Source organism: Squalius cephalus (assembly GCF_949319135.1).
Source record: "Squalius cephalus genome assembly, chromosome: 2".
NCBI lineage: Eukaryota > Metazoa > Chordata > Actinopteri > Cypriniformes > Leuciscidae > Squalius > Squalius cephalus.
Genome location: NC_137123.1, coordinates 36,089,149 through 36,099,750, shown reverse-complemented (window position 1 = coordinate 36,099,750; position 10,602 = coordinate 36,089,149). Strand labels below are relative to the sequence as shown.

General features: G+C 37.4%; 1 long non-coding RNA gene across 2 annotated transcripts; it reads right to left on the bottom strand.

The window, feature by feature from the left end:
- Positions 1 to 3,849: 3,849 nt before the first annotated feature.
- LOC307144428 lies at positions 3,850 to 10,434 on the bottom strand. Of its 2 annotated transcripts, XR_013818742.1 has the most exons (10): positions 10,314 to 10,434; positions 9,866 to 9,970; positions 9,596 to 9,647; positions 9,284 to 9,457; positions 8,268 to 8,294; positions 7,337 to 7,500; positions 6,809 to 6,939; positions 5,015 to 5,080; positions 4,760 to 4,854; positions 3,854 to 4,107 (listed from the first exon to the last, which is right to left on the bottom strand). It is a non-coding gene; the product is annotated as an uncharacterized lncRNA (long non-coding RNA). The 2 variants fall into 2 exon arrangements; XR_013818741.1 differs by lacking the exon at positions 6,809 to 6,939 and having other exon boundaries at positions 3,850 to 4,107.
- Between the last annotated feature and the right edge of the window lie 168 nt (positions 10,435 to 10,602).

The window sequence follows — 10,602 nt, the reverse complement described above, 5'->3', positions numbered from 1 at the left end:
CATAGGTTAACTCTGCTTGTACAGTGGAATCCTGCTCGCGCGCAGTGGATTTCTGCTCGCGGAGTGCTGTTTTGCTCGCGCAGTGGATTTCTGCTCGCTCAGCTGATTTCTGCTCGCTCGAGTCTACATGACTTTTGACAATTTGGGGGCGGAAACCAAGGAGGGCACTGACCCTCTTATGATTGGTCACTTTCATCATGGAAAATCTTGGGAAATCCTAACCCCGCCCACCTTCAGACGCAGCGCGAGTCACTCAGCTCGCTCTGCTACTCTGGCTATCTCTGTATATTTTAGACAACGAAATATGTGATAAAACACCTTACTAACTATTTTCGTTTTCATTTAAAGAAATCTTAAACATGATAGCCACACAAATGTGGTTCATGCAACGCGTATTGATTATATTCACTGCACATAACGTTTGCCTATTAAAAACAAAACAAAATATAAAACACAAACCTGCCTCTTTTCGTTTTAAATATAATATAAAAACATTAAACATTTTAATATGGTCCAGGCAATATGTGCATTTGTACTAAACAACAGATTTTGCAGTAAACAACATTACAGTTTTTAAATTTTTAAATACAATTATTACAATTTAAAATGACAAAACTCAACCCAGTCTCTTTTTGTTAAATTTCAGTTTTATCAATATTAGCCATTATAAAAGTATAAGTAAAAGGTATAAGAAGCTATACAAATAAAGCAAACAATTCAGTCAAACACACAAAGTCAGCGCTCTAGTAAAACCATACAACGGTAATAGCTTATAAAGTTATGAAACTTCCCCTCAGCCAAAACGATTGGCCACAATGGCCAGGGAATAAATTATAGATTCACGAGACCAAAAATCGCCCGTTAGATATACACAAGACGAATTATATCTCATGTTTAACCACTACAGAGACCCCAGCGAAAGCGGCGAACGTCAGAAAGACTATAACCGAGGAAAGGCTGTTCCAGGCGGGGTACATGAGTGCCGAGCGCCCGGTCATCGTTATGGTTAGACAACCCAGATAGCAGACCGATGTCGATTCAACGTTGATTTTTAGTTGTAAAGGTTAGTATCAGTCGTCGATCAAATTTCAACGTTGAATCAACGTTCACTATTTGGTCGGTATATCAGAACGTTATTACGTTGAAAATAAAACATCGATTCAACGTTGAAATGCGGTTGATTCGTCAACATATACTGCCCCGACGCATTTGGTCGAAATCATAACGTACTTGGTGAGTTATCGATCAACTGAATAAAGAGATCATGTTTTGAAAGAATGTAACCGTGTTACCAGTGTGATCATTTTAGTTTGTGTACTAAGAGATTTAATGTAGGCTATACCAAAACGAATAATAAAAAAATAAATAACCTGTAATTATGTAAACATACTGCTCTCGCTGATATTCGTGTTTGTGTGAGTCACATCTGCAATATGCTGGCAATATGAATGATATCCAGGATCTTTTAAAGTCAATCAGTAATATGTCACTTTACTGTGGCGCAAATGCAAAAAGGGTAGCCTACAACGTCTTCTTCATTAAAGGAGAAGAAGAAATGTAGGAGAAATTAAATTTATTTTGAAATGAGAATATTATGCTATTGAGTTAATTTTGAGTTTCCAGGATTTTTCTAGGATATAGCCTTAGAAAAGAAAAGTCAGAAAAGAGAAAAATGTTAAATTAGCAGTTTCTCCCTCAGCATATAGCACAGGGTTCACCAATCTCGGTCCTGGAGGGCCGCTGTCCTGCAGAGTTTAGCTCCAACCCCAATTAAACACACCTGAACCAGCTAATCAAGGTCTCACTAGGCATAGAAACTTTCAAACAGGTGTGTTGGAGCTGGCTGGAGCTAAACTCTGCAGGACAGCGGCCCTCCAGGACCGAGATTGGTGAACCCTGATATAGCATCTATTAAACCCCATTGTAGCAGTAAAGCTTTTCTTTTTTCTGACACTTGCATATTCCATATCAACAGTGGAAAATCTTTAGTCAGAGGAAACTCTAAACAATACATTTAGGCCTACTTAGTTTACATAGTGTCCATCTCTTCTACATTAAATTAGCTGAGTTAACATAATTAGTTAATGAAATTAAGATGTTAAACATAGTTCTATATACCATTGCTTGTTCCACCACACAAACAGGACTGATTTTAAGGTTGACAATCCATTAGACCCTTCCGGAACCCAGAAACATGGACCCCCAGTGTTTTTTTTTTTTTTTACCTCATCTCAGTAATTCATCTTATGAAATAAATGTGATCTGTTGTCAAGGTTTAAGTCTGCTGTATGCAGAATGATCAAACAGGAAAACAATTTTCTGTTATGAAATTTATTTCTTTTGTGTCTCTGTGTGTGCACAGTAGCCTACTATAACTTTAAATTCTGCGATTTCTGAGAGCAGTAGGCAAGGAATCTCAAGTGACAGCTTTCATTTTTTTTGGGGGGTTTCTGAGTTGGTTGTTTAGGCCTACATCACCAAATCTAACTTTATCTTACCTGAATCACTGTCTTGTTTGCTAAAACATAGCACCTTTTTTCTAAACATGTCAGCAACGTTCCCAGAACTGGTTATTTTTGATTAACTGAGTTGCAGGAATTCAGCATAAGGGATATGTAAACGAGTTGAGATTAATAAATTGATAAAGCATGCAAACCGTTCGTCACAGCAGCCGAAAACAAGCCAAATTTGAGGTGCACAAACTTTCTACAGGCCTCCAGAGAAATCAAGTGTTTGCACAATTTAAAGATTTAAATTGTGTTAAAAATATTTACCCAAACTGATCAGTTAGTTTCACAAGCCAGAGAAAAAATTACGCCAGCATTATCAGGCAGCAGAGGGCACAATGTTGTTAGTGTTTAGTTGTAAGAATTTTCCGGGAAGGCCCCAAAAACTGCATTCAGGTCTTGATTCTTGAAGCAAATTACTAGACAACTGACAAATTGAATCCAGTTAGATTAGGCAATAGCGTTGGAAACACTTACAAGCACATTATCAATACCACCTGACGATGATTTACTATCCACATGTGCAGAATCATGTTGTGATTAGTCAGTATTTAACCACTGATACTTTACAATTCACTTTTCCCCCCATCATCTAATAATTGTAAAATGAGTGGAATTGGTTGCAAGATTGTAGTACCACACATGGTGTCTGAAAGGCAATCTCTTTGAAAGGTCTCTCAAAAGCAAAAGACGAGACATATCCCAGCTGACATTTTAACGTCGAGTCACTGTTGAATCAACGTCAGGTGCCAGTGTTGGATAACCATTGAATTTTGTTTAGATTTTGCAAATCTAATCAACGTTGAAATAGCAACGTCTTTCCAACGTCACGTTTCTCAACATAAGTGAATTCGTCAACATTGAATCAATAGATTTTAGTTTAGATTTTGCAAATCCAATCAACGTTGAAATTTCAACATCACTATAAAGTCTTGCTTTTCAACAGTTTATTTTGTTAAACTGTTTTCACTAAAGTATTGATGTGTTCAACAGTAACAGCAAACACCTTAAAATGGATACATAAACACTAAGTTTGCGGACACAGAGTCAGCTAGGAAGAAGCCAATTGGTCAAAGCAAGACCAGGAGCCGGTTGCATAAACAAAGCCATTATGTTAAGACAGTGTCTTAAGTTCAAATATGACCCAATAGCAGTTAATCAAGGGCAGTCAGTCTTAGTTTTTGCTATCAAATTAGGCTAATCTACATTTTTATGTAAATGATTTAAAAAAGATATGAACAGTCTTAAAGAAAATAAATTGATGTCTAAGTTGTAAGACTGTCTTAGAGCTTTATGCAACCGGCCCAATAAAGATCAATAAAGAAGATCAATAAAGACATTTCACTGACGTAAGAAACATTCTTTATTACACGGCTGCAAGTGTGCCAACATTTCACACAACAATTTTACGTGTCGAACTTTAACCTTTAGAAAAACGGCCCAACCATTGGGCAACATTGAACACGGCTGGTTAAAATCTTCTCTTCTAGTTACTTCTTTCTACCACCTCTCCTATACTCCTCTGGTGCATATTTCAAGAATTTGGCCATGTATTCGTTTACTTTTGTTGTAGTTGTATCAAATGAGCTCAAGACAGTGTCTGATGAGGGGGAAAAAAACAGATCAGTATTAGCAAACGTTAACCTCTTAAAGGGGTGGTTCAGGATTTTTGACATCGGTCCTCATTCACACGTTAGCCTGGGTGTTATTTATCAGTGGAGACAGTTTTCAAAAAATTTCACCCAGTCCTTCCAGTTGCATAGTTCGCTGGTGGTCAACAGTATCCTCTAGCCTGCCATTAAAAACAGTTTTACCCACTCCACAGTACACCAAAATAAAATAAATTATAACGCCAGACTATCGATGTAAATGTCTGTTGAGAGAATAAATAATAACCGTTGATAAATAACACACAGGCTAATTTGTAAATGAGGTCCGATGTCCAAAATTCTGAACCACCCCTTTAAATTAAAATATTTTTCAAATATCAACTTCTGTGGCTTTGCCAATGTTTCAAGTATATAAATTAGTATTTATCAATGTGCAAGGTCATTGATATTCATGTGCTTGGGCGAGCAACAAAAGGCAGTTGGTAGTAACCAGTGCTGCCGGTTAGTCTAGAGCCCAGAATGGAGTATTATATATTAGAGCATGCTCTGTAGAGTCCTCCAACTAAAATGATTATTATTCTGCTTACTATATTCAATTTTTTAAAACATTGTTACAAAACTACTAGGTTAAAGCAAACTCACCACAGATTATCTTGTAGAGACGGGTCTTCATGAAGGCAACCTTCCCACTTTTTCCTCTGAGGCTCATTATGGTCATCATTTTATTTGTCATAGTTCTGCCATGGTAAAACAGATTTATATTAGAATATTATATTGCAATCGAGTTCATTATGAAAATGTAGCAGAGAGCGAGTAAGTGGGTGTGTGGGGGGAGTGCATGACAGTATATGCCAGGGAACATCACTGTAAACTAATGCAAAAAAGGAACAATGTTACTTGCGCAGCCATTGACTTCACATGGTCTGCAGCATCAATGCCTCCAAACCTCTTCAGATGTTTACTCTGAAAAGGAGCAACAAGAAATTAAAAATATAACCAGAAAAGTGGTCAGTAGAGTCCAGACCTCCACAAAGCAGGCACATGATGAGGACGAGGAGTTTGTAGTGGTCACCAAGGTGAACAAGCCAATTGTTAATGAAACTTTGCCAGCACTTTACAAGATTAATTATTTAACCCTTTTGTTGTCTTCGTTTTTTTATGGGCCTTTCACACAGGACGCGGTATGCGCGGCGCTGCGCTATAAAACCCATTCATATCAATGGCTTGCGCCGCGCAAGGATGTTTTGTTGCTGCGTCGATCAAAGCGCAAGCGCAGCGGTGCGCATCATTGGCGTGCTCACGCGCACGCCGCGGTCAAAGTTCAAAATAGTTCAACTTTTGCCGCTGCGCTCTGTGACGATTACCAGCGCGGCCAATAGAAACAGGGGATCCAAACAAGCACGGAAATCAAAATGGATGATCGTCTCATAGACAGACAGATTTACATTAAAAATAGTTGTTTTAACAGTCAGGCAACTTGTAGGTAGGCAATGTGTGTAAACAGGTTTTTAATATGTGTCCCCATATAGGTTTTTAAAACTCCGCCTACGTCATAGCGCAGCGCAAATCGCGTTGTATCTGAAGGGCAACGCTGAACCCAGCGGCAAGCCCCGCGCATACCGCGTCCTGTGTGAAAGGCCCATTAGAGCACTTGTCCTCCAGGGTACATTAGCTACAACTAGCATAACACACACCTCAGAAGTGAATGAAGCCGGAAAAGGCACTTCCTGCTGTAAAGACCCGGATGAAAACATACTGTGCACGCTCTATAGGCCCCATGCTCCTATAAGACGTGCACACCTCTTCGTCTTGTCTGTCTCTGTTGTTGTCTCTGATCAAAAGGTGAAGCTGTACTTATTAGATCAGTTTGAGTGTTTGTCTTGTACCCAATCAGCGAGAGGCATAAGAATATCTCTACAAATCTTTAGCATTGAAATTCAGGGCTTAAAGCAAGAAAAGATTTGAGGTCTGAAAAGTTGTCCAGGAGGAAATGTGCACAATGTATTGAATTAATTTAAAAGTGCTCTTTGCCTGAAATCAGGAATGGTGCCTGAGAACTTTAAGCCCTGTACATTCGCCCCATGCACATTAGAGTTGTGAAACCATGTGTCACTAGCCTGATACGCAGACCCCAATAGAGTTCCGAAGTTATGACGTCACTTTTGTAGGCCAAAACGCGGAAGTGAGTTAGCATTTTAGCACTTCCGGTTCCCTCGCCCTAAAAGTCTATGGGTTTTTTGAATGGGTTTTTGCTAAATCGCCTGAAATAAGGTCTGTGGTTAAAGCCTCTTAATATTTTCACGTTTTGATCTATGACATAAAACACACCAGTTATAACCTGCTTGGCATTTGGTAAAGAAAATGTTAACAAAATGAGTATATATGGTTTATTTAGGGAACATATATGGTTTAATTCTAATATATTATAATAAGCATTTGTTGATGCTATTGGACAATTCTCTTTAATTTCAACATATATAATACAACTATTATATTAAATTATATTATGTTATATTATATTATGTTATATTATATTTATTATAATACAACTATTATATTAAATTATATTATGCCTATTATATTAAATGTTTGGAATTTAACTGTGTTATGCTTGTTCAGAGATTATTTGTATAGTTATCTTAAATACATAGAACATTTATAACTCCTCTATCTCTCCCTAGTTTTACTTACCGAGACTCGATAAACCTTGTCCCTCATGCTGGCCCGTACAATACCGGCAAGTAAACCAGCATCTAAGCTGCACTGTTCTACATGTCCAGATTTATAGTGGTTCTCTCCTCGATCTATGGTTTTTCTAGCGTCTAAGAAAAAGGACATAAGATTGGAAAATGATACGGCCATAGCTAATGTTAGTGCTTCTGAGATGGTAAAAGCGCGTTTTTTTTTCTGGCGAATTAGCAAATGGTATGCAAACATACAATCAAACATAATACAGTGCAAGATAACCTTTAAAGTTTATTTTGGGGCACAATGATCAGGCATAATAATCTTAATCACAAAGAAAATAATATTAAGGTTTATATAAACTAACAAAATAACAAACGATTTTTAATCCAAAAAAAGATCTCAGAGAGGCACGCATAAACAAAAATAGTTTCTAACATTTTTGGAAAAAACGATAGGGCAATATTTCTCATGAAAAAGTGGATAAGTGTTCATACACAGCGCAGATCATGAGCGAAAATAAAGAAAACTTACCAGTTCTGCTCCCTCATTCTTGTCCTCCAGGTGATTCTCTAAAGCTTCGAGCTCTTCTTCAGTGTTTGCCGGCTTCACTTCATAACTTGTTCCAGCAGATGAGGTGGCAACGTGAATTGTATCCTTGATTTTGACAAGGAGCTGAAGAACTCTCTTCTGGAATTCTAGCCAAAAAAGAAGCGACCAATTATTATTTTTATGGACAGACACTCTTGGCCAGGGCTGAATGATCTGGTTTAAAAATAAAATAAAGAAGGGAAATTGCTACAGCAGGTATTACAAATGAAGTATAATTCTAAGTAGTGGGAATGATCAAGAGTTTTGCTGATATTTCTTCAATTTGCCTTGAGGACAGCCTACACCCTCTCGGTCCCTGTTTTAGAAAGTTCAGCAATCGTCTGACAACCCCTAGGGCAGACAACATGCATATTGTCCAGCACAAACGTTTGTATGCACTGCAAGCCTGCAGCGATCAAGGGTGAACAACCAGTCATCTTCTGTTCTTGCATCAATCTTCTCCTGTGACTGGTAGTTGAATACAACCCTGTTATGTAACACCAAGAGCAGCTCATCAACCAATGTGCGTGTTGCCTTATTTTTTACAGCCCATTTTGCCATATCACTTCTTAGATCACTTGATTCCTCCTCGGACAAAGTTCCAATTTCTGAATCACTTTCACCATCACTGTCTGAACATATAAAAACTAAATATTTTTAAGCCTAAATGTTTTATAAATAAAATCATTAAAAATTGAAAATAAGTCATAAACATTCAATCAAATGAGGTAGGCTGTGCTCATTTTTTTTAAATATTATCTTCCACATCAACCTGTATTTACATTTTACAAAAATGTAAATGATTTTAGTTTTAAGGGTAACAGTTACTTTCCGATTCAAATAGATGGTTGGGTTAGGTATGGGGACAACTCACCGTTGAAGGACGTGTTCTTCCAAATCTCTGGAAAAGAGAAGGAAGAAGAATGAAATCTCAACCTTATTTTAAAAGTTTGTGGATGGAAAGTGTGTCAATGTACCACCATGGCCTAATGGTTAGAGAGTCAGACTTGTAACCCGAATTAATAGCCAGGGCCCATCCGTAGTTGTTGAAACATGGGTTTCCTGTTTTCAAACATTACAGGGTGTGCGCGCATACCAGAGGCAGAAAGCCAGATTGGTGAGCTACTGCAACAAACTTAAGTATTGAAGCTTTCCTTATTGTTTGTATATAACTGCTGACTCAATAAAACGTGATTTTAGTCGGATCTCATTGTCTGTCTTTAATTTTGCAGTGTTACTGTGATGTGTGAATTAATACTGTACTGTAAATCAAAGATTTGATCATGGATTATGTGGGAAGCCTTAGTAGGCTACCTCCAACTGTGCTGATTATTCATTCGGTTCACATCACGTCACTGTAGCTTTGCGCCGCCATCACGGTCTCAGTAATGCCTGCAATATGTTGTGCAGTTGGCTGCAACAACAGCTGAAAGAGGAACCCTGAACTGGTATTTTATTCTATACCAAAAGAAAAGGATAGAAGAGAGAATCATTTATTTAAAAGACTTGAAGTCTCATGTTGGTTTGTGGTTAATTATATTTCCATTATACTCTCAGTGCCCAACATTATACAGACAGATTTCGACAGATAATGTTTTTTCTTCATTTTATTTGTTGGATCTGTTTAAATGGTAAAGCACTTTATCATGGAAAGTTAGTAAGATTTGGAGTTGTTTTGAATATAACTGTCTGTCTGTCTGTTAGTTAATACTTACCTAAATCTAATAAATATTTTTCTGAAGTTCATAAAGATATTGTCTTCGTCACATGCACTTTAGATGTTATTTTGTGTGAGTAACGTTAGCTCTGCAGACACATAATCTCAGCCTTGAAATGCATATTAAAGGACTAGTTCTTCCAAAAATGATAATTCTGCCGTCATTTACTCACCTTCATGTGCAAATCCATAAGTTTACTTTCCGTGGAAGACAAAGGGACTTTTTTGAATATATAGCGTAATGGAGACTCTTCTTGTCGATGTAATGATGGTCCCGCTCTCTTTTCAGGGAGAAGTAGTTCTCACTCAGCTCTCTATATTGTCTTTCGAGTCAGGGGAAAGCTCATCTAAAGGAGAGAGAGAGAGAGAGAGAGACAGACACACACACACACACACGCACACTTTACTAAGGAAAGGCAAACACATTGTGTAACAAACTAACAGTGTCAGTTTATGAATTCATCAAAATTAGGAGTTTGGCAAACCTGCAGCTGATTCCAGATCAGGCATGACACTAGGTCTCTCATCGGGAGCTACCTACAACAAACAGCAGAGGAAGGCATATCAACATTAAAATATCAGCAAACTAGAAGCATAAACAATCTAGGCTGCTTTCGAGAGAAAACAACATATACAGGCAGGACACAGAAACTGGCAGAAAAAAAAAACTGTCAAACAAATGAGGTCAAAATATTTATGGTAAAAAATAATGGTAATGGTAAAATAATAACAACAACAACAAAAAACATACAGACCTTGACACCTTTCTAGCACTGTCTCTGGTGATGCTGATATGAGGGAAAATGGAGGTGTGCACAAGTGTGCTTGATGTCCTTGCATGTTTCTGTTCATTCTAAAACCTGTAGAAATTTCCCGCACATATTGTTAATGTATAAATAAATAAAAGTATCCTTAAAAAAAAAAAAAATGCAGGATTCCTGTAGGTTATTTTTCTAAGGAAAACAGTTTAATTCACACCTAATTAACATATATGGATGCATCTTGTACTTCTCTTACATGTTTGATTTACTTTCAATTCTTAAGATAGATTTCAAAACTGCATTTTCAAAATTATAAAGCTCCTTTAACAAAACAAATGTGCAAACGCGTTAGTCAGCTCTGGGGAAAACGCTCACAATCCCACAAATTATCATACTATGATAAAAGCATACATTTCCACATATTATTCCATATACTACTTACCTCTCTCAACCATTTGTACATCAAAACAGAATGCTGCCAGCCACCATAAAGGATGCCACGCGTTGATAGTAAACTCGTGTCTGTGACTCGCATGGTTCTTCGCTTGTATGCATGCTTATTGGTAACTCGCATATGATCGCCACCTATGGGTTGTTGAATATGTATTATGTTATGTATGTTTCCCTTCCAGGTAACCCAACACTGACTGCACAACCGATTCATTTTAATTGTTAATTAATTTTGTAAATCTAGCTTAGTTAACATATTTATATTCTAAAGTTTATATATA